The 25,486-nt window shown below is 43.0% G+C and overlaps 1 pseudogene; it reads left to right on the top strand.

Moving 5' to 3' along the window:
* The first annotated feature begins 292 nt into the window (after positions 1-292).
* Positions 293-24,083, top strand: LOC139373958 (adhesion G-protein coupled receptor G7-like; annotated as a pseudogene).
* The last annotated feature ends 1,403 nt before the right edge of the window (positions 24,084-25,486 follow it).

Below are 25,486 nucleotides of genomic sequence, written 5' to 3'. Positions count from 1 at the left end.
CTAGGGCAAAAAAACTAAACATGCACTGTACTGTACCTTCCCTGCTGCAACCAATAATGTTTTGCATAGAGAAGGGTAATGCTATTGGTTGAGTGGTGCATTTTATTCATCCTGTCACATAGCTGACTTATTTGTGTGTGTCTTTACTGATCCTGTTGACAATGTGAGTTGTGTTGGAGCCAATGTACAGTACTTCCCCCTTAATATCAAAAGTAAATAATTAACTGGTATCTGCGCGTTACTGCAGTCTCTGTGACAGGAGGAGAGCAGCACAGCATAAGACCCACAGACGGTCTAATAATGTGCAGTCTGCTGATACTGGATGACTGGAAACAGCAGAGATGAAGGAGCTATGGATTATGGTTGTCTTTGCTACAGGTAAGACTTGCTATATATTTGATTCATTCAGGGTGGTTTTAGATGTTCAGACATACACTGAGTGAACAAAACATGAAGAACACCTGCTCTTTCCATGACATAGACTGGCCAGGTTATTCCAGGTGAAAGCTATGATGCTTTATTAATGTCACTTGTTAAATTTACTTCAATCAATGTAGATGAAGGGGGGGGGGGGGGGACAGTTTAAAGAAGGATTTTTAAGCCTTGAGACAATTGAGACATGGATTGTGTATGTGTTCCATTCAGTGGGTGAATGGGCAAGACAAAAGTCCCTTTGAACAGGTATGGGTAGGTGCCTGGCCCACCGTTTTTGTTCAAGAACTGCAATGCTGCTGGGTTTTTCATGCTCAACAGTTTCCTGTGTGTATCAAGAATGATTCACCACCCAAAGGACATCCAGCCAACTTGACATAGCTGTGGGAAGCATTGGAGTCAAAATGGGACACCATCCCTTTCGACACCTTGTAGAGTCCATGCCCTGACGAGTTGAGGCTGTTCTGTGGGCGAAAGTGTGTGGAGGTGCAACTCAATATCAGGAAGGTGTTCCTAATGTTTGGTATACTCAGTGTTTGATGCTGTTGTTAAGAGTCTTCTGTGATTGAGAATTGTGTTGGAAAATTGCTTTCAATGAAGATGTGCCAAAATGTATGATGCATTTAACTTATCAATTGATTATTACCCATATATAACCTCACTGTTTTTACAGTGTGGTTTATTTAATTTTAAAGTTCGATTTATAGGCAATGATTGATTTATGTTTTGTCTGTTTGCTGTGAGGGATACAATAGCATCAATGAAGACATTGTTTCAGACTTTATTTTTATCCAAACACTTTTTAGATGTATTGTTAATCTGCTGTTTACAGACTGTAAATAGACTACTGTCAGGTCTCAGATACAGTTGATGACAGAGTAGCCTTTGCTATCAAATGTCAACCGTGTTAAAGATTTCTTTCTCTCATAAACTACAGTAGAAAACATTTCTACACTGATGCAGACACAATGAAACTGGAACAGCATGGATCATCTATGATTATAGGAACTGACACTATGTATCCTTGTTTATGTGGTTTACTGAATTAATTATCTTTTATAAAGTCTCTTTTCCACAGGGGGATCTCACCACATCCTCTGCCATTCCAACCACCATTGACATAACTATCCCAACTACTGATGACCCTTTAACGCCTGACTCTCCAGCTAGTGCCCCTCCAACTAATGACATTCCAACTACTGATAATCTAACTTCTGACAGTCCAACTACCGACATGCCAACTACTGATGATCTAACTACCGACACTCCAACTATTGATAATCTAACTACCGACACTCCAACTACTGACACTCCAACTACCGACACTCCAACTACTGAATACCCTGCAGCTACTACTGGTCATCCAACTACTAGTTACCTAACTACTACTGATCCTCCAGCTATTGGTTACATAAACACTACTGGTCTTGCAACTACTGGTTACCCTACCTCTATCCCTATCACCAGTATCAGTCTCCCCACCACCTCTACCAACACCACCACCACGTCTACCAACACCTCTACCAACACCTCTCCTACCATCTCTAACACCACCACCACCTCTAACATCACGTCTAACACCAACACCACCACCTCTCCTACCATCTCTAACACCACGTCTAACACCAACACCACCACCTCTCCTACCATCTCTAACACCACGTCTAACACCAACACCACCACCTCTCCTACCAACTCTAACACCATGTCTAACACCAACACCACCACCACCTCTCCTACCATCTCTAACACCATGTCTAACACCAACACCACCTCTCCTACCATCTCTAACACCATGTCCAACACCAACACCACCACCACCTCTACCAACACTACCACCACCTCTACCACCACCTCTAGCACCATCTCTAACACCAACACCACCTCTACCAACACTACCACCACCTCTACCAACACCTCTCCTACCATCTCAAACACCACCACCACTTCTCCTATCATCTCTAACATCATGTCTAACACCAACACCACCACCACCTCTCATACCATCTCTAACACCACGTCTAACACCACCACCTCCACCTCTACCACCACCACCTCTCCTACCACCTCTACCACCACCACCACCATCTCCACCTCTACCACCACCACCACCACCTCTACCACCATCTCCACCTCTACCACCACCACCACCTCCATCTCTACCACCCCCACCACCTCTCCTACCACCTCTACCACCACCACCACCACCACCACCTCTCCTATCATCTCTAACACCACGTCTAACACCAACACCACCACCACCTCTCCTTCCGTCTCTAACACCACGTCTAACACCACCACCACCTCTACAAACACTACCACCCCCACCACCTCTCCTACCATCTCTAACACCACCACCACCTCTCCTATCATCTCTAACACCACATCTAACACCAACACCACCACCACCTCTCCTATCATCTCTAACACCATGTCTAACACCAACACCACCACCACCTCTACCAACACTACCACCACCTCTACCAACACCTCTCCTACCATCTCTAACACCACCACCACCACCTCTCCTATCATCTCTAACACCACATCTAACACCAACTCCACCACCACCTCTCCCACCATGTCTAACACCACCACCACCACCACCTCTAGCACCATGTCTAACACCACCACCTCCACCCCTACCACCACCACCACCTCTCCTACCACCTCTACCACCACCACCATCTCCACCTCTACCACCACAATCCTTCCTCTGGTCTGTATCAACGGTGGTGAGCTGCAGAGTGGAGTCTGTATCTGTCCTGATGAGTGGAACGGAGAGACCTGTTCAGAGGGTACATCCACACACTTACACTATACCTAACCCTGGATCTACCATTCAGACTCCTCCACAATACTACACTACTATACCTAACCCTGGATCTACCATTCAGACTCCTCCACAATACTACACTACTATACCTAACCCTGGATCTACCATTCAGACTCAACTCCACAATACTACACTACTATACCTCACCCTGGATCTACCATTCAGACTCCTCCACAATACTACACTACTATACCTAACCCTGGATCTACCATTCAGACTCCTCCACAATACTACACTACTATACCTAACCCTGGATCTACCATTCAGACTCCTCCACAATATTACACTACTATACCTAACCCTGGATCTACCATTCAGACTCCTCCACAATATTACACTACTATACCTAACCCTGGATCTACCATTCAGACTCCTCCACAATACTACACTACTATACCTAACCCTAGATCTACCATTCAGACTACACTCCACAATACTACACTACTATACCTAACCCTGGATCTATCATTCAGACTCCTCCACAATACTACACTACTATACCTAACCCTGGATCTACCATTCAGACTCCTCCACAATATTACACTACTATACCTAACCCTGGATCTACCATTCAGACTCCTCCAGAATATTACACTACTATACCTAACCCTGGATCTACCATTCAGACTCCTCCACAATACTACACTACTATACCTAACCCTAGATCTACCATTCAGACTACACTCCACAATACTACACTACTATACCTAACCCTGGATCTACCATTCATACCTAACCCTGGACTACCTCCACAATACTACACTACTATACCTAACCCTGGATCTACCATTCAGACTCCTCCACAATACTACACTACTATACCTAACCCTGGATCTACCATTCAGACTCCTCCACAATACTACACTACTATACCTAACCCTGGATCTACCATTCAGACTCCTCCACAATACTACACTACTATACCTAACCCTGGATCTACACACTCAACTCCACAATACTACACTACTATACCTAACCCTGGATCTACCATTCAGACTCAACTCCACAATACACTACTATACCTAACCCTGGATCTACCATTCAGACTCCTCCACAATATTACACTACTATACCTAACCCTGGATCTACCATTCAGACTCCTCCACAATACTACACTACTATACCTAACCCTGGATCTACCATTCAGACTCCTCCACAATACTACACTACTATACCTAACCCTGGATCTACCATTCAGACTCCTCCACAATACTACACTACTATACCTAACCCTAGATCTACCATTCAGACTACACTCCACAATACTACACTACTATACCTAACCCTGGATCTACCATTCAGACTCAACTCCACAATATTACACTACTATACCTAACCCTGGATCTACCATTCAGACTCCTCCACAATACTACACTACTATACCTAACCCTGGATCTACCATTCAGACTCCTCCACAATACTACACTACTATACCTAACCCTAGATCTACCATTCAGACTACACTCCACAATACTACACTACTATACCTAACCCTGGATCTACCATTCAGACTCCTCCACAATACTACACTACTATACCTAACCCTGGATCTACCATTCAGACTCCTCCACAATACTACACTACTATACCTAAACCAGGAACTCACATTCAGAGTAAACAGCACTGCACTACTATACCTAACCCTGGATCTACCATTCAGACTCCTCCACAATTCTGCACTACTATACCTAACCCTGGATCTACCATTCAGACTCCTCCACAATTCTGCACTACTATACCTAACCCTGGATCTACTATTCAGACTCCTCCACAATACTACACTACTATACCTAACCCTGGATCTACCATTCAGACTCCACTCCACAATACCACACTACTATACCTAACCCTGGATCTCACATCCACAGTACACACCACTACAATACTACTCCTAACCCTGGATCTACCATTCAGACTCCTCCACAATACTACACTACTATACCTAACCCTGGATCTACCATTCAGACTCCACTCCACAATACCACACTACTATACCTAACCCTGGATCTCACATCCACAGTACACACCACTACAATACTACTCCTAACCCTGGATCTCACATTCACAGTACACACCACTACACTTTTATACCTAACCCTGGATCTCATATTCACAGTACACACCACTACAATACTACTCCTAACCCTGGATCTCACATTCACAGTACACACCACTACACTTTTATACCTAACCCTGGATCTCACATTCACAGTACACACCACTACACTTTTATACCTAACCCTGGATCTCATATTCACAGTACACACCACTACAATACTACACATATCCCTGCATCTCACATTCAGACTACACACCACTCTGCTACTATACCTAACCCTGGATTTCACATTCACAGTCCACAACACTATTCCTTGGATCTCACATTCAGAATATATATTTCATGTTCAGTCATACATTTGCTCCATGTTGAAATGTATTTTACTTCTATAGGGAATTTCTGCAATTCCACCATCATTGGTGATTTTTCCTTCCCAAGAACAACGGTTGGCTGGTCTGCTTATTCAGAAGAGTCATGTGATGAGAAGACAACCAGTGGTTTGCTATTCACCACTTTTATTCACCTGAAATTACAAAAATGTATTTGTCTGTTACAGTCCTAATTAATGTTGGACTAGGTAACACAAAACCTTGAGTATCTGTTCATCTTGGTTCCTCCAGCCGGTTTACCAAAAGCCTCAGCAAGATGTTTGAATGACACTGGCTCTCCAATGTTTGGTCCTCCTCATGAACTGCAGTGTGAATTTACCCTCAGTGACATTCAAGGAAATGTAAGTCAATAGGCATATGTTTTTATTTTCTTGATTTATGACCAGTCTCAATTTACCGTTCTTCTTTCTTTGGGTCAGTTACTGTCATCATTATGAGGAGTGGATCTTACAGTTTGAAGATCAGTAACAACTGGCTTTTACCTTCAGATCATGTATTCTGTTCCTTTATTCTGCTTAACAGGTGATGAGAAACATGATTTATTTATTTATTGTGTTTTACGTTTAGTAGACGCTCTTATCCAGAGTGACCTATAGTAGCGAGTGCATACATTTTCATACTTGTCCCCTGTGGGAATCGAACCCACAACCCTGGCATTGCAAGTGCCATTCTCTACCAACTGAGCCACATAAACTCAGCAAAAAAAGAAACGTCCCTTTTTCAGGATCCTGTCTTCCAAAGATAATTTGTGAAAGTCCAAATAACTTCACAGATCTTCATTGTAAAGGGTTTAAACACTGTTTCCCATGCTTGTTCAATAAACCATAAACAATTCATGCACCTGTGGAACAAGACACTAACAACTTACAGACGGTAGGCAATTAAGGTCACAGTTATGAAAACTTAGGACACTAAAGAGGCCTTTCTACTGACTGAAAAACACCAAAAGAAAGATGCCCAGGGTCCCTGCTCATCTGCGTGAACATGTCTTAGGCATGCTGCAAGGAGGCATGAGGACTGCAGATGTGGCCAGGGCAATAAATTGCAATGTCCGTACTGTGAGACACCTAAGACAGCGCTACAGGAGACAGGACGGACAGCTGGTCGTCCTCGCAATGACAGACCACGTGTAACAACACCTGCACAGGATCGGTATATCCGAACATCACACCTGCGGGACAGGTACAGGATGGCAACAGCAACTGCCCGAGTTACACCAGGAACGCACAATCCCTCCATCAGTGCTCAGACTGTCCACAATAGGCTGAGAGAGGCTTGACTGAGGAATTGTAGGCCTGATGTAAGGCATCACCGGCAACAACGTCGCCTAGGGGCACAAACCCACCATCGCTGGACCAGATAGGACTGGCAAAAAGTGCTTTTCACTGACGAGTCGCGGTTTTGTCTCACCAGGGGTGATGGTCGGATTCGTGTTTATCGTCGAAGGAATGAGCGTTACTGCGATGCCTGTACTCTGGAGTGGGATTGATTTGGAGGTGGAGGGTCCGTCATGGTCTGGGGCGGTGTGTCACAGCATCATCGGACTGTGCTTGTTGTCATTGCAGGCAATCTCAATGCTGTGCGTTACAGGGAAGACATCCTCCTCCCTCATGTGGTACCCTTCCTGCAGTCTCATCCTGACATGACCCTCCAGCATGACAATGCCACCAGCCATACTGCTCATTCTGTGCGTGATTTCCTGCAAGACAGGAATTTCAGTGTTCTGCCATGGCCAGCGAAAAGCCCGGATCTCAATCCCATTGAGCACGTCTGGGACCTGTTAGATTTCCCCCCATAAATGTCCGGGAACTTGCAGGTGCCTTGGTGGAAGAGTGGGGTAACATCTCACAGCAAGAACAGGCAAATCTCCTGCAGTCCATGAGGAGGAGATGCACTGCAGTACTTAATGCAGCTGGTTCAGGATGTTGCTGCAACTTATACAATGTTCTGTTGAAAATCAATGCTAAAATATAATAAATAAAAATCCTTGTCTCTCCCTGTTCAGATCTCCAGCAGTTCAGGTGATTTACTACAGTTAGCCTTCAGTACTCAGATCCTGACCTCCCAACCAGAGCGGCTGTCAGCTGACAACATCACCACAGCAGCTCAGATAGCTAACACACTGCTTCAGTCTGCAAATATCACAGAGGTATAACATGTTTTGAAATCAAGTCGTGAACTATGACATGTTCTGGAGAGAAACGTGAGGTTGTCACTGCAGTGACTTGAACACTTGAGGTTCATCCCCTGGTTTTGATTATGTTGCAGGACATCGCAGTGGCAGCTGTAACCACCATCAGTCAGCTGCTGAATGCCAGTGAGGAGAGTACACAGGAGAGAGACGCTGTCCAAAAGTACAGGAGTGTGTTTGTCTGTGTGTGTGAGCGTGCGTGTGTGGTGGTGTGTATTTCTACATATGCTTGAGTTTATGTGTGTACGTGTGCCTCAGTGCGTGTCTGTATGGGTGCATGTAAACTAATGTTTTTCTGTGTTTCTCTCTCAGCCTCACAGAGACCCTGGAGAAGTTTTCCCTGGACCAGTACAATAATGTGTCCTTGGTGGTTCAGCCCAACCTGGCAGTCCAGTCTGTCCAAGTACCAAGTGACACAGTAGGGATCCAGTTTACTGCTCTGACTGGTGGGTGAGACTGCTAGTGAACCTACACACTGGCATTTAAAGTGATAGTTTCTATCTGTGTTGACAGACTGGGTAAAACTTCTCAATTTTCAAATGTTTCTCCTCTGATGGTCAATAAGGTTTGGTATGGATTTGATTTGTTGTACTGCAGAACTGTGGTGGCTGCTGAGGATGGCTCATATTAATGGCTGTAATGGAGCGAATGGAATAGCATAAAACACATTGATGTATTTGATACAATTCAACTTATTCTGCTTCAGCCGTTACTATGAGCCTGTACTCCCATGAATGTGCCACCCACCTCCTGTGGTACTGAAGTAACACTATATTGTTCTGATTTAAATTGCTAAATCAAATGAATCTCCTTCTCCAGGAAGATCTGGTCATTTTGTGGCCAACAGAATTAATCTCAACACAAATACTTCTGAACTGATAGCTGATGAAGGAGGTGCGACCGATGTCCAGATTGTCTTAAAATTCACACCAGGTGAGCCAGTGTTGGTATGCAAACATAGTGTATGAACTCAAATTTCAATTTCCTTGTTCCGCATTCACCAAGAGAGCTTAACTGCTCTTTGTGGTCTCCAAACATTTACATTTAGAGTCACTATCGAGATAAGCCCTCAAGGCAAGGTCAAACTACTCATGTATATGAAGTCCTGATATGAACAACAATCACTCTTTCTCCCTCTCTCTCTCTCCCCTCTTTCTCACCCCACTCAGTTTTACGTAGTAAAAACACAAACAACTCCATTGGTTTTGTGCTCTACCAAAACGACCGGTTCTTCAGGTCCAGGGCTTTCAGAGCTTCTTCAGGGACCAGCAGAAGAGTCATCTCTGCTAACCTGGGACAAGTGTCTGGGTTACATGTTGAGATGCTCTTCAAGCCCACAGTAAGATTTCTCTTAGAATCAATAAACACAACGTGGTCCAAATTCTCTGGGAAATGCATTGGGAAGTTATTCATGATCTAAGTCACATGTTTGACACCCCTGATCGAAGTTCTCCATTGATGCTTATCCGCTACAGGGAACATATGTTGTCTTGTACATAATACAATCTATTATAATTGGTATTTCTTCTTTCCCACATTTACTTAAACCTGTTAGACTTCACAATTGACTGAGAATTTTAAAAAGATGAGTACTGTGAGTACACGTCTTTTGCTGAAGGATTTACAGTGAGTTTGTGTCTGTTCTCACTTCTCAGGCTGTTCCCAACGCCTCCCTCTATGACTTTGCCTGCGTGTCATGGAACTACACGTTGAAAGACTGGAGCACCTTTGGCTGCTCCAAAGTCAACCACTCAGCAGACGGCCTGCGATGTTTCTGTAATCACACAACTAACTTTGCTGTGCTGATGGTGAATAGCTAGCTGCCTTCATCTCCCTTTTACTAACCACACTCTGACATATCTGGCGTTCCTAGACTTTTTTGAAACATGTCCCCATTTTGATATCTGAAGATTCTCGTGACCCAGCCATTTTGTAGTGTCTTAGCTCTTATTACTAATGGACATAATAAGAAAGTCTCCAATACAAGGAAGTGAACTGGAGCTTCACATTTGCTAAAGCTAGTTAGTGCAAGTACAGTGCTCTGTTCTTAAAGGAGACATCAGTAATTAACAGAACATGACATTCCTTCTCTTATACAATCAGAGTTACTTCTACCAAACCACAACTGAAACATTTCCCAGAACTTGTTGTCGTTATTTTGCATCTTTTGATTTGAACTTGAACAGTTCATTTTTGTTTGTGTTTGTTTGTTTATAAGTCCAGTCTGTCTGGTGTCTTCTTTCTGGGTAGCGCCTTGGATTGTCTGGTGTCTTCGTTCTGGGTAGCATCTTGGATTGTCTGGTGTCTTCGTTCTGGGTAGCGCCTTGGATTGTCTGGAGGCTCCTGCACATCTGCAGTGTGTGCTTGGTCCATAATAGTTTCTGCTATAGCAGCACCTTCATCCACACGTTCCCTTCTTTCAGCCTGGGGTCTCTGTACCGTCCCACCGTCTTCTACAGTTCCCTGTGTGTCACTCTCAGGATCTCTCTGTGCCTGTTCTCTCTCGATTGTTGTTCTGTTTTCCATGGAATGCATTTGGTTAATGTGACGCCGTCACATTATGTCTGGGCTCACTTGAACCTGGTAAGTTCTGGGTCCCGTTTGTGTGTGTACGGTCCCACTTGTCCATTTCCTCACCCTTCTGTAATCTCGCACCATCACTTCCTGTACTGTTTGGAGATGGCGTTCCCGGCCGACATGAATCTTGAAAACTCATCACTTACAAAAGCTGGCACTTTGTCGCTTGCCAGCTGCAGAACCGATCCGGAGCGAGTAAAAGTTGTTCTGAGACACTATAGTCTGAGCTGAGGTGGAGGAGTCAGTGCCAAACACCTCTGTTCATTTGGAATTGACATCAACTATAACCAGAAACGTGCTTTTTAAAGGGGCCGGCGTCCACATGAATTCTCTGCAATGGGCTATTCCCATAAGTGGACTGGGGTAGGAGCAGTATGTGAAAGGTTTCCAAACATCCGCTACAGTTCTTTGCCATATCTTCTATCTGTTGATCCAGCCTGAGCCACCAGATGTGGCTCTCGCAAGCAGCTTCATTTTGACAATTACAACATGCCTTTCATGTAGTTGCTGTAAAAGCTGTTTGTATTTCTGGGGTATGATGACTCTCAATCCCCACATCAAACATCGAAGGTTACATATGAAACCACGGTTATGTGAGCTATATGGTTCACTCCAATATAGTGGTGTCACTCCGTGGCAGAGGGACACATCCGAGGTGAGGATTTACAGATTTACTCCCGTGTACACCTGTCACGGATGGGGTCCGCCCCTATGTATAGACCCCATGGCCGCGACACACATTCTCTACATACTTTTTGAGGAGCCTCTAGCACCGTAGAGAATTGTAGTGATCCATATAGCTCACATACGTAACTTTTGTTGTGTTTCACTATATTGGATCACTCCAATATATTGGTATACACGTACCAGATTTAGTCGGTGCTAGAGAAACATGGCCAGCCAGCGGCGAAGTCCCAGCGCGGGACCACGATGCAGGGTTCGACAATGAGGAAGGGGTCCCAGCGACGCCCGGGGCTGCTGAACCAACCGCAGAGGGAGGTGCCACATTTATCCGATAGTACCTAGCAAAGGAGCAAGTGGAAACCTAGCTGGCCGCAGCACAGTTATCAGCGAGGGGCTATGCCAGTCGGCTCTCAGTAGAGCCCAGGGTGCAGCCACACCTCGTGTTGAATGTGCCCCCACAGATCCCAGCACCGGCCTGCCAGTCAGGCGGTATGCTGTCTTAATCGTGTCCACGATCCAGTGAGAGAGCCTCTGCTTTGATAACCCAGCCCTCAGGACTCTCTCACCATAGCAGACAAAGAGTTGGTCTGTTGTTCTCACTGACCGTGTCTACTCCACATAGGCAGCCAGTGCCCTCACAGGGCACAGCATGCCCGGAGGAAGGCCCAGACTCCCCCTCACTGCCGGGGGGTTGTAAGCAGTCAGGATAAAAGGGATGTTCACATGCCTGTCTGACAGAACCTTCAGGAGGAATGAAGGGTTGGGGAGGAGAGATATACTCCTCCCACTGGGGTCTATACATATGAACAGGTTTCTCACATACAGTGGGGCAAAAAAGTATTTAGACAGCCACCAATTGTGCAAGTTCTCCCACTTAAAAAGATGAGAGAGGCCTGTAATTTTCATCATAGGTACACTTCAACTATGACAGACAAAATTAGAAAAAAATTCCAGAAAATGACATTGTAGGATTTTTAATGGATTTATTTGCAAATTATGGTGAAAAATAAGTATTTGGTCACCTACAAACAAGCAAGATTTCTGGCTCTCACAGACCTGTAACTTCTTCTTTAAGAGGCTCCTCTGTCCTCCACTCGTTACCTGTATTAATGGCACCTGCCTGAACTTGTTATCAGTATTATGGCTGTCTTTGCTACAGACAAGACTTGCTCTATATTTGATTTATTCAGGGTGATTTAAGATGTTCATTAAGAGGTTAAGAGTCTTCTGTGATTGAGAATTGTGTAGGAAAATTGCTTTCACTTCAGATGTGCAAAAATGTATGATGCATTTAACTTATGAAATGATTATTACCCATATATAACCTTACTGTTTTTAGTTTGGTTTATGAATTTTTAAGTTTGGTTTATAGTCAATGATTGATTTATGTTTTGTCTGTTTGCTGCGAGGGATACAATAACATCAATGAAGACATTGTTTCAGACTTTTATCCAAACAGGTTTGATTTACTGTTAAGCCATTGTTTACATACTGTGAATAGACTACTGTCAGGTCTCAGATACAGTTGATAACAGAGTAGCCTTTGCTATCAGCCGTTTATTGGCAGTGATAATGACTTCTTTCTCTCATAAAGTACAGTAGAAAACATTTCTACACTGATGCAGACACAATGAAACTGGAACAGCATGGATCATCTTTATAGCATGCTTATAGCAACTGACACCATGTATCCTTGTTAATGTGGTTTACTGAGTAATTATCTTTTATAAAGTCTCTTTATCACAGGGGGATCTCAGCACATCCTCTGCCATTCCAACCACCATTGACATAACTACCCCAACTACTACTGCTCCTATAACCCCTGACCCTCCAACCACTACTGCCCCTATAACCCCTGACACTCCAACTAGTGCTCCTCCAACTAATGACACTCCAACTACTGATACAATGGGGCAAAAACGTATTTAGTCAGCCACCAATTGTGCAAGTTCTCCCACTTAAAACGCCTGTAATTTTCATCATAGGTACACTTCAACTGTGACAGCCAAAATGATTTTTTTTTTCTCCAGAAAATCACATTGTAGGATTTTTTATGAATTTATTTGCAAATTATGGTGGAAAATAAGTATTTGGTCACCTACAAACAAGCAAGATTTCTGGCTCTCACAGACCTGTAACTTCTTCTTTAAGAGGCTCCTCTGTCCTCTACTCGTTATCTGTATTAATGGCACCTGTTTGAAATTGTTATCAGTATAAAAGACACCTGTCCACAACCTCAAACAGTCACACTCCAAACTCCACTATGGCCAAGACCAAAGAGCTGTCAAAGGACACCAGAAACAAAATTGTAGACCTGCACCAGGCTGGGAAGACTGAATCTGCAATAGGTAAGCAGCTTGGTTTGAAGAAATCAACTGTGGGAGCAATTATTAGGAAATGGAAGACATACAAGACCACTGATAATCTCCTACGATCTGGGGCTCCACGCAAGATCTCACCCCGTGGGGTCAAAATGATCACAAGAACGGTGAGCAAAAATCCCAGAACCACACGGGGGGACCTAGTGAATGACCTGCAGAGAGCTGGGACCAAAGTAACAAAGCCTACCATCAGTAACACACTACGCCGCCAGGGACTCAAATCCTGCAGTGCCAGACGTGTCCCCATGCTTAAGCCAGTACATGTCCAGGCCCGTCTGAAGTTTGCTAGAAAGCATTTGGATGATCCAGAAGAAGATTGGGAGAATGTCATATGAAACCAAAATATAACTTTTTGGAAAAAACTCAACTCGTCGTGTTTGGAGGACAAAGAATGCTGAATTGCATCCAAAGAACACCATACCTACTGTGAAGCATGGGGGTGGAAACATCATGCTTTGGGGCTGTTTTTCTGCAAAGGGACCAGGACGACTGATCCGTGTAAAGGAAAGAATGAATGGGGCCACGTATCGTGAGATTTTGAGTGAAAACCTCCTTCCATCAGCAAGGGCATTGAAGATGAAAAGGTGGCTGGGTCTTTCAGCATGACGATGATCCCAAACACACCGCCCGGGCAACGAAGGAGTGGCTTCGTAAGAAGCATTTCAAGGTCCTGGAGTGGCCTAGCCAGTCTCCAGATCTCAACCCCATAGAAAACATCACTGCTCTAGAGGAGATCTGCATGGAGGAATGGGCCAAAATACCAGCAACAGTGTGTGAAAACCTTGTGAACTTACAGAAAACGTTTGACCTCTGTCATTTCCAACAAAGGGTATATAACAAAGTATTGAGATAAACTTTTGTTATTGACCAAATACTTATTTTCCACCATAATTTGCAAATAAATTCATAAAAAATCCTACAATGTGATTTTCTGGATTTTTTTTCCCTCATTTTGTCTGACATAGTTGAATTGTACCTATGATGAAAATTATCTTTTTAAGTAGGAGAACTTGCACAATTGGTGGCTGACTAAATAGTTTTTTGCCCCACTGTAGGTGTTCCTTTTGTCCAGGTGGGAAAGGACAGTGTGGAGTGCGAATGAGATTGTGTCATCTGTGGTTCTGTTGGGGCGGTATGCAAATTAGAGCGGGTCTAGGGTTTCCAGCATGATGGTGTTGATGTGAGCCATGACCAGCCTTTCAAAGCACTTCATGGCCACCGACGTGAGTGCTACGATAGTAGAGGGACACATCCGAGGTGAGGATTTATAGATTTACCCCCGTGAAAAACAATGTGTCACGGCTGGGGTCCGCCCCTATATATAGATCCCATGGCTGCGACACACGTTCTCGTTCAATTTCTCGGGGGACGTCCGTATGGTTTGAGGTAAAAACTTTATGAAGTTCACTTGGTCCTATTATTTTCCAGGAGCTGATTGAGAGGCTGGAGTACTGCTGAAAGGTTTGTGAGGAATCTTCTGTCGTAATTGATCTGTCCAGTGAAAGATCTCACTTCAGTCACATTTTGCGGTCGTGGTGCCTGTACCACTGCATTGATTTTTGTCCTGTGTTTTGGGAAATCCATTGCGGTCAATTTCATGTCGACAGAAGACAATCTTGTCTTTGAGGAACTCACACTTCTGTAAGTTTGCCTGCAGTCCGTACTCTTTGTCTTCTCAGGACCTCTTCCAGGTTAGCCAGGTGCTCTTTGTCTGTGCGTCCTGTTACGATACACTGGGTTCATGGGATTCCTTGCAAACTCTGGCCAATAGTTTGTTGCCAAATGGTTGGGCCGTTGCATTGCCAAAAAGCAGGCGGTATTACCTTTTGTGTGTGTTTATTGTCAGGTACTGTTTGAACCTCTCTTCAACCGGTAGCTGCAGATAAGCCTTCACAGTTAACAAACCTATCTTTCTTCACAATAGGAACTATAGGTGTGGCCCATTCACTTTCGGCAGGATTCGTGTATCCTGTAAGCGTTCCATTTCCGCTTCCACCTTTGGTCTCAGGGAGTATGGAACAGATCTGGCTTTGTAGAATTTTGTGTTGCATCATCTCCCAGTACGAGTTTGGCTGTGAAGCCTTTTACTGTTCCCATCTGATCACTGAAAACGGTGGCATATTTCTTCAGCAAGTGTTCCAGTGTTTGGTCTGTGCCTTTCCTTTTAGGCTGGGATGTGTGGAGCATTTTCAAGTCACACCAGTTCAGCTTTAGTTTAGACAGCCGTTCCCTGCGAACAAATAGGGGGTCAGTTCCAGGCTCCACATACACCTGTAACTGCTGTGTTTGCTTCCCATAATTCACTCTGTCTTGTAACCATTGGGCTCAATGACTCTCCTGAGTAGGTCTTCAGCAACACATTTGTTTTCTTCAGCTTGATATCCTTGAAGTGTTCATTGTAGCCAGTTGTGGAAACACTGCAGATCCTGTGTCCAGCTCCATTTTGAGTGATGTGCCTTCGATTTCTGGTGTCACCGATATTGCGCTACTGCTAGGAGAAGTCACTGTGTTTAACACCGTTGTACCAATGAATTGTTCAACTGAATCACTGCCACTGTTCTCTGCTAGTGCATTCACAGGCCTTTTCACTTTCTCAGTTTTCCTGTTGTGACTGTAATTTGCTCTGCATGCTCTTTGAATGTCCCCTTTCTATTGCATTTGTGACCAATTTTGTCTTTGAAATGGCAGTCCTCTGCTCTGACCATCCCTGTTGCATTTTTAGGCCACACGGGGGTGCTGTCGACTGCATGAGAACTTGTGCAGGCAAGTTTGTGAGAGGAGGTCAGTATTTATACAACTCAATTGCATCTTTGGTCGCGGATTCCATAGCTACAGCAATTTCAACAGCCTTTGCAAAAGTGAGATCTGATTCTGTGAGCAAACTTTTCTGAATGTGTTCATGTTTCAGTCCATAAACAAATCTTTCCCTTAATGTGTAATTTAGGTTCTCTCCAAACTGGCAATGCTCAGACAGTTTAATCAACTCTGCTACCCTCCCCTCATTCTGGTGTCTCTTCTGGAAGTGAAAATGTTCCGCGATCAGGAGTGGTTTAGGTGATCTTGCAATATCTCCACAATCTCTGTGAATGTTTTCTTGGAGGGCTTCAGAGAGGCAGTCAGATCTCTTAGCAAACTGTACGTTTTGGGGCCAATCAAACTCAACAGCACTGATACAATGTTGTTTGCAATGAAGTACTGTTCCAGACGTTCAATGTAAGTTGCCTCCTTTTCTTGCGTGTCATCAAACTCAATGCTATATATTCCCTTTACCTCCGGTTCTGCGGGTCTTTGATCTGCAGCCTCATGATCGTCAGCACTCCCCTCGTCATCACTGGTTGCTGGCTGCTGCGCTACATCGTTGAAATGTTCCTCTCTTTCTACGAGCCCCGTCTGCATTCGTGATGCACAATGTAGGTAATCATCCTTGTCGCCATTGTAGTGTCTTCGCTCTTATTACTAATGGATATAATAAGAAAGACTGAATACAAGGAAGTGAACTGGAGCTTCATATTTACTAAAGCTAGTTAGTACAAGTATCAATCACATTTTTTTTATAAAGCCCTTTTTACATCAGCCGATGTCACAAAGTGCTGTACAGAAACCCAGCCTAAAACCAAACAGAAGCAAATGTAGATGTAGAAGCACGGTGGCTAGGAAAAAATCCCTTGAAATGCCAGAACCTAGGAAGAAACCTAGAGAGGAACCAGGCTCTGAGGGGTGGCCAGTCCTCTTCTGGCTGTGCCGGGTGGAGATATTAACAGTACATGGCCAAGATGTTCAAACATTCATAGATAATCAGCAGGGTCAAATAATAATAATCACAGTGGTTGTAGAGGGTGCAACAGGTCAGCACCTCAGGAGTAAATGTCAGTTGTAAGTCATTCAGACTTAGTGACAGCAGGTGCAGTAGAGAGAGAGAGAGTCAAAAAGCAAGTCAGGGTTCCATAGCCGCAGGCAGAACAGTTTAAACTGGAGCAGCAGCACGACCAGGTGGACTATGGACAGCAAGGAGTCATCTGGCAAGGTAGTCCTGAGGCATGATCCTAGGGCTCAAGGCCCCCAAAAGAAGAGAAAGAGTGAATTAGAGGGAGCATATTTCACACAGAACACCGGATAAGACAGGATAAATACTTCAGATTTAACAGACTGACCCTAGCCCCTGACACATCAACTATTGCAGCATAAATACTGGTGGCTGAGACAGGAGGGGTTGGGAGACACTGTGGCCTCGTCCGACAATACCCCCGGACAGGGCCAAACAGGCAGGATATAACCCCATCCACTTTCCCAAAGCACAGCCCCCACACACCACTAGAGGGATATCTTCAACCACCAACTTACTACCCTGAGACAAGGCTGAGTACAGCCCACAAAGATCTCCGCCACGGCACAACCCAAGGGGGGCGCCAACCCAGACATGAATATCACGTCAGAGACTCAACCCACTCAAGTGATACACCCCTCCTAGGGACGGCATGGAAGAGCACCAGTAAGCCAGTGACTCAGCCCCCGTTATAGGTTTAGAGGCAGAGAATCCCAGTGGAGAGAGGGGAACCGGCCAGGCAGAGACAGCAAGGGTGGTTTGTCGCTCCAGTGCCTTTCTGTTCACCTTCACACCCCTGGGCCAGACTACACTCAATCATAGGACCTACTGAAGAGATGAGTCTTCAATAAAGACTTAAAGGTTGAGACAGAGTCTGCGTCTCTCACATGGGTAGGCAGACCATTCCATTAAAATTGAGCTTTATAGGAGAAAGCCCTGCCTCCAGCTGTTTGCTTAGAAATTCTAGGGACAATAAGGAGCCCTGCGTCTTGTGACTGTAGCGCACGTGTTGGCATGTACGGCAGAACCAAATAGGAAAGATAGATAGGAGCAAGCCCATGTAAGGCTTAGTAGGTTAGCAGTAAAACCTTGAAATCAGGCCTAGCCTTAACAGGAAGCCAGTGTAGAGAGGCTAGCGCTGGAGTAATATGATCACATTTTTTGGTTCTAGTCAAGATTCTAGCAGCCGTGTTTAGCACTAACTGAAGTTTATTTACAAGTACAACATAGAGCAACACTGCACATGACCAAGGGTGCTCCGATCTTAAAGGGGACATCAGTAATTAGCAGAACATAACACTTTAATGTTTTGTAGTAATTAAGAGCCAATGTTAACTTTTTTATTTGGGGCTATGGCAGTCAATTGCAAAACATTTTAACAGTGTTTCTGCTTGTCTTCTTTGGTTTTAATGCTGGTACACTAAATCCAGCCGCGCACAGATATGAGCTGTCAAAGGGGTATCATGAGTTTTAATACTCAGAGGGAGACGGCAGGGTATTTATTCCCTTTGAGTCAGGAACCAAAATGTGCTGTCTGCAGCATTCGGTCATATGATGAGTGGATCAGTTTTTCAATGTCACTTCCCGGCATGTCAACTAAGTCAGGATCACACTCAAACGGATTTCTCTCCAATAAGACATTTTCTCGTCTGAATCTACGGTCACTCATCTGCAGAATGTTAGAATATTTTAGTATTTCTCTTGCATGCTTTCGTTCAGTTTCCCTAATATGACAGTTGCATAGGCAGTGCGACACATTAATTTTAATTTCACAGAAAGTTTTGCCCACCATTCAATCCTATGGAATCTGTTTTTTTGTCAGTATAGTCACGCAGCACACTGAACATCCTCTGTGCTGTTTCATGCTCGAGAATCGTGAGACAGAACAATATGTCCTTGTGAATAACATCCCCGACATGTAGCTAACAAAAGTAAATGAATGGGCATCTTGGCCCTGACAACAAATGTCCATTTGGAAAGCTGGGGACTTTTTGAGTGGTTCAGTCAGTTTCCTATTGATTGCTAGCTATATACTTCTTAGATTTACAGTGTTATCAGACAAAGGTATTGATGTGAGATTCTGTACCTCCTCACACCTTGTTTTCACCATATCGATTGTTGCAGTAATATACCTGAAATAGTGTGTGGTTTCACACAGTAGTGGGCCTAGCCATTCACCATGGGAATAGAGTGACCACATGTCCCAGATTGTGCAGGACAGTCCTCCATTTTGGACCTTTGTCCCGCAACCAAACCATCACGTCCCACATTTTATCAACACATTCAAACACCACCACCAATTTAGAAAAAAGTCTCTTGCAGTCCCGTTGCCTGTATACCTGTATATCATAAGGATGTCGTAGCTTACAGCCATGGTGATGTTAAAGACTTTTCTCCAATCAGTGTTGAGATCTGACATTCTGCTCAGCACAAGATGAGACCTAGGCCTATCATCAACCAATATTTCTCAAAACCTTTCAGACTAAATTCCAGCAAACGTGGAGAGGACATTTAGGCCTCCTAACTACTTCAAGCTTCTGATGAAGAGCTAGAAAGGTAAGTAAATAGCCATATTAGACTGAAAGAGATAAGCATAGCAGTGGGAAGTAGGGTGCTGAGGGTGTTACACCCCCTGAAAAAAGTGAAAATAATAATAAATATTTTCACAACAATAGTGCACTGGGCCTTTACTAGTCTTGTATTAGTGACTAACAGTCACGTCAAAAATTGCAGCCAAAACAACAGAAAAGTAACTGCATTTGCATTTGTTTAAGCTGTTTTCTAGTGATATTTATTTGGATGACATTTCGCCTGACAGAGAAAATGTGCTCACTAGTCAGGACACTGTTATTTAAAGGAGCTAGCCAACAACAACACAGCTAACACAATCACTTCAAACTGAAGCTGGAAAGAATGCAAATTAGCTGCCCTTTGTTTTGTTTGACCTTTTACCAATTGACATTTCTTTGTATATATCCATAAAAATGATGCCAGCTGATTCATGATTTCAACTGGCTGAGAAACGTTGCCTCCCTGTCAAATCTACAATGTAGAAAACAAAAAGAAATAGGAGATAATATCTAGATGCTTTTTATAGTAGAGATAAAGTTTATACATTGACTGGCTGGGCTGATGAGATAGTGGATTCAGATGTCAGATGGGACAGAGTAAATAGGCATTTTAACGTCATAGATTTAGTCGGTGATAACTTGTGGAATAGACACCAGCTGGAATGCAGTCACCAATCAGCATTCAGGATCAGACCCACACATTGTATAAAAAAGCTGAATTAATATCTTGGAAGATCACATAATTATTATTTATTATTCTACATAACAGTATCAAATATAATAGCATAATATAATGTTACTATTGCATTAAAAACACCACCTCGTGAGATTCAGGTGGTTGGTTAGCTGTATATTCCCAAAAAATGATCATGCCACTAGGCAGAATGTGCTTTGATTGAAAAAAAAAATCATGAAGGCTATATAGTTTAACACCATCTGCTCTAATTTGTGCATGAAACAGTAACTCAATAAGATCTAAATGCATATTCTCATGAATCTGATTGAGGTTAAACGATTGGCTATCAGACACAGTTTGGACATTTCACTGGCAAAACATGAAGAATTATCATTCATGATTGACAGGGATGATGCATTGGCCTATTTTGAAGTTAGGTACAGGGTAGGTTACACTGTCCCATAAATCCTCCTGTTGTCTCGCATGTGTATTTTAAATGTGGTCACCTTAACTGGGAATGATTCAAGTGCAGCGGTCAAGTGCGGCCTTTTCCCACGATCTAAGGGTGCTCTCTGGTTGATTTTTATGTTTTAGATTTGAATAATTTTCATTTCGATTTTTAAGGTTATCCACATCATAGTGATTTTGAGAAACAAAGACACTAATTATTTTATATATATATATTTTTTTGCAGGATTTTGGATATTTTCCTGCAACCCCATTTTCATATCAGGCGACGATGTGGGGTCGTGACCCCTAGTGTTGGAACCGCTGACCTATGGTTTACCACAGCATATCCAGACAGATGAGGGCGAGGCCTTTATACAGTATGATTGAGACAGAAATTTAGTGTTGAAATATTTTTTGTTTGTTTTTTTCTACAGTCGTTCAGGAGGGATTTTAAATACGCTGAAGTGCTAAACTGGATCACCACATTGGGATGTTCCATGTCCATCATAGGGTTGAGTTTAACAATAACATTCCAGATGGTGACCAGGTAAGATCCTACAGGGATCCAGAACCAATTCAAAATATACAGTAACATTCCAGATCGTGACCAGGTAAGATCCTACAGGGATCCAGAACCAATTCAAAATATTGGGTGCTTCTCAATGGTGTAAAGAAGCCCATTGATCCAACAGGACTTGATAGGTGAAACCATTATAAAACCCACTATTAATGAACCAACACATCCATAGCTACACATCTAACTTCCCTAACATAGTGTTGTCTATCACCTGTCCCCAGGAAATCACGCAAAACCAACCCAACGGTCCTCTTAGTGAGCGTCTGCATGTGTCTCCTGATCTTCACCCTCCTCTTCATGTTGGGAGTGAACAACCCTCATAAACAGCTGGGCAAACCTGAAATACAGAAGGACAACATTCTCCCCCCGTCCGACACACACACAGAGCGGGACAGAGGTCCCTGTACTGCAGTGGCAGTCCTGCTGCAGTACTTCCTGTTGGGGACGTTCACCTGGAACACGCTGTACGCCACACATGTCTTCCTAATGATCAGAAACAGCCTGGCCACCAGCCCGCCACACTTCACAGCCTATACCGTGGCCATCGGATGGGGTAGGACAGCATGGAGAAACAAAGTATTTAGTAGTTTCAGAAGCTATGGCTGGCATTAGACCTGGGCTCCTTGAACTAAAACTAATGCTAAGTGATATTTTCAGGCTCTAATAAGCCTGAAATAGAACTTAAAAGCTACTTGTATAGTGATGTAATGTCTTTAGAGGATGTATGTGTGGTATATATATGCTCTGTATATGGCTGCATGTAAATCTACCAGGAAATAACAACAACATTCTCTCCTTTAGGACTGCCTGCAGCTGTGGTGGCCCTCACCTTAGGAATTAGTTACAGAGTGGATGATCCACTGGGATACAGGCAGGAGCAATTGTGAGTCGATACTGTAGTATACTACTACTGGCCTACTTCTCTGTACTGTATTGTACTATACTATGCTATACTATATTATACTGCGCTGTTGTGTACTGTGCTGTTCTGTTCTATGCTATACCTTACTCTACTGTGCTATACTACCAGTATTACACCTGAGTACTGTGCTGTGCTGTACTGCAATTTACTTCCTCTTCAGTGGTTATTGTATAATAGGTTCAATTTAAATTAAAGTGGGGCAATTGCTTTATAACATTTTATAACTCATGCTGTAAAAGGTTATCCCTCTCAATGTTCGTATGCATGTTTGTAATGCATGCTAATAATTGGCCAATAGCAATATAAAAAGTTCAAACATAAGTTATTAAAATAATGTTCTATTTCATTCAAAGGTTTCTTGTTTACTTTATACCACGTTACTCAAATAACAGGCGTTCTGTTTTGCCTGTCACATTGTCCCACTCTCTAATTCATTCATTTGACCTGTCAGTTGCTGGCTTGCTGCCCTCGATCCAAAGGGGAACTTTGACTTCAAGCTGCCAATGTTTTGGGGGTTCCTGATCCCTGTGGCGTTCATGCTTATCTTCAACACAGTGGTGTTGGTATGTTTTGTAGTTACAACAGCCAAGACCAACCCACATTTAACCAGGTAACATTAATTGGGGCATTTTGGAGGCACAAAGTAGAAACTTGTAGTCATTATGATGTCTTGATTTAAATGCTTGTTAATGTTTTATTGTCTTACTTACTTAGCTTGTAATAAATAATATGTATTATTATTCTATTATTATTAATTGTCATTAGTAAGAAAATCATCAAATGTAATGATCACCGTGCACTAACCCACTCAGTCAATGGAAGCATACTGTTCTTATACCACAGCATTACGGCAGTCTATTACAGCAATCTATTACAGCAATCTAAGTATGTTGGTTATGTTTCCCAGTACAAGACACACATCGATGAAGAAGAAGTTCCTCAGTAGCTTTTCTCTGGCTGTGGTGCTCGGTCTCTCCTGGATCCTGGGCTATCTGTTGCTCATTACACAGAACCAGACCATGTACACCATACTCAACATCTCCTTCTGTGTTCTCACCACCACTCAGGTAGTAAACGTATGCACTCACTACTGTAAGTCACTCTGGATAAGAGAGTCTGCTGAATGAATCAAATGTCAACTAGAAATACTAGTGTACTATTGTACCACAGAATCCAGACATTGATGAAAATTAGACACCTACTAAACATAAATAAATTGAGCTGGTCTTTATGGAAACACTACCTTTTGTTTGTCCTTTTGTTTGTCCTTGTGTGTTCCTGAAAATCCTTGATAATGTCGTTGTGTTTTCGCTCCACAGGGCTTGCAGATTTTCATTCTGTTCACCGCAAGAACATCAATTGTCAAGAAAATGATGGCAGATGCTTTGAAATCTGTCTCTAGTGTTGAGATCCCACGTCACACCAAGAGGTTCAGTCTATGGCGTGGCAAGCACAGTGATAACGTAGAATCATACACACAGCTGGACCCTATTCTGTCAACACATTAACCCTTTAACTGCCACATCATTTTTTTCTTCTGAAAAATATGTGTATTTAGCCTTAATATAGGCCATAAATAATTTGTATTTGCTTGCTAACATCTCAACCAGCCTGTTCAGTTGCCCAATTAGGTTAAACTAGTTTTGTATTGGATTTTACATATGCTTTTTAAATAATCTGAAAAATGGTACATTAATTAACGTCATGTCTGCTTCAGTTACTTATAATGGAAGACAGGCCAAGATAAAGGATGACTGATATCAAATATGAATACAATATGATATATTTGTGTGTCAATATATGACTATTCAAATATATCTACATTAATGTTTACTGTTTATATGTTCATAATACCTGTAAAATGACATGTCCTGAAAACATTTGTGAAACAAATTGAAGATAACAGGTTGACTTTAAATACTGATATGAATATGAACATATATTTGTATTTGCACAGACAAAAAAATCCCACAACAATATTTTTCCATTGTCCATAATAGCTAGCTTTGTCTAAATAGCATTCCTTTAATGGGCAACTCAACCGCCTGGTAGAGCATATTTTTCAAGAGTTCCTCAAATTAATAAATAACATATTAGTAATTTTGTGATACCAAAAATGATGTTTTAGAGGTCAACAACATTGTACAGTCATGTAATATCCCATTTTATACCCAATTAGTACTGACAATGTGTGATTAATCAGGTTCAGTTTTGCTCAAGTTCACGTCCGGGTTTTTAACCATCTTTGAATGTTTGTGTAAAAATATATAGGAGTCCAATAATGAAAACCACATGGTCATTTTACTAAATGGCATGATAAAATATGGTGAACAAAAGTTATGTTTATTTGAATTTACATTTGGTTGTCAGCCACTCAGTTGAGCTGCCTCTTAAAGTGTTAATTTCCAACTTGTTACTCACAGATTGTATAAAGCATCTAATTGATTGGCTGCAAGTTCAACCTCTGTCAATATCTCATAGACCTCCATTATTGCCTATACACACACCATTTATATATATCAAAAGTGTTATTGCCCAATAATGTTTTGGCAATGCACATGTTTGCAAATTGACATTGTTGGGTCAGTAAACCAAGGCAGACTGGTTCGGGGATGCAGAACCAGTTCAAGCTGGAAGAAAGCAGATCCAAAGGAGTGCTGTGGTGCAGAGGGAGATATGAAAGACTAAGAAAGCAGGGAGGAATGAAAGGCTGAGGAAGAAAGCAGGGAGGTGTGAAACACTGAGAAAGAATGCAGGCATGTCAGAGGGAGGTATGAAAGGCTGAGGAAGAAAGCAGGGAGGTATGAAACACTGAGAAAGAATGCAGGCATGTCAGAGGGAGGTATGAAAGGCTGAGGAATAAAGCAGGCATGTCAGAGGGAGGTATGAAACACTGAGGAAGAAAGCAGGCATGTCAGA

This window comes from Oncorhynchus clarkii, chromosome 18 (genome assembly GCF_045791955.1).
Source record: "Oncorhynchus clarkii lewisi isolate Uvic-CL-2024 chromosome 18, UVic_Ocla_1.0, whole genome shotgun sequence".
Lineage (NCBI taxonomy): Eukaryota > Metazoa > Chordata > Actinopteri > Salmoniformes > Salmonidae > Oncorhynchus > Oncorhynchus clarkii.
The sequence above is the reverse complement of the archived record's forward strand: the minus strand, read 5'-3'. Positions and strand labels throughout refer to the sequence as shown.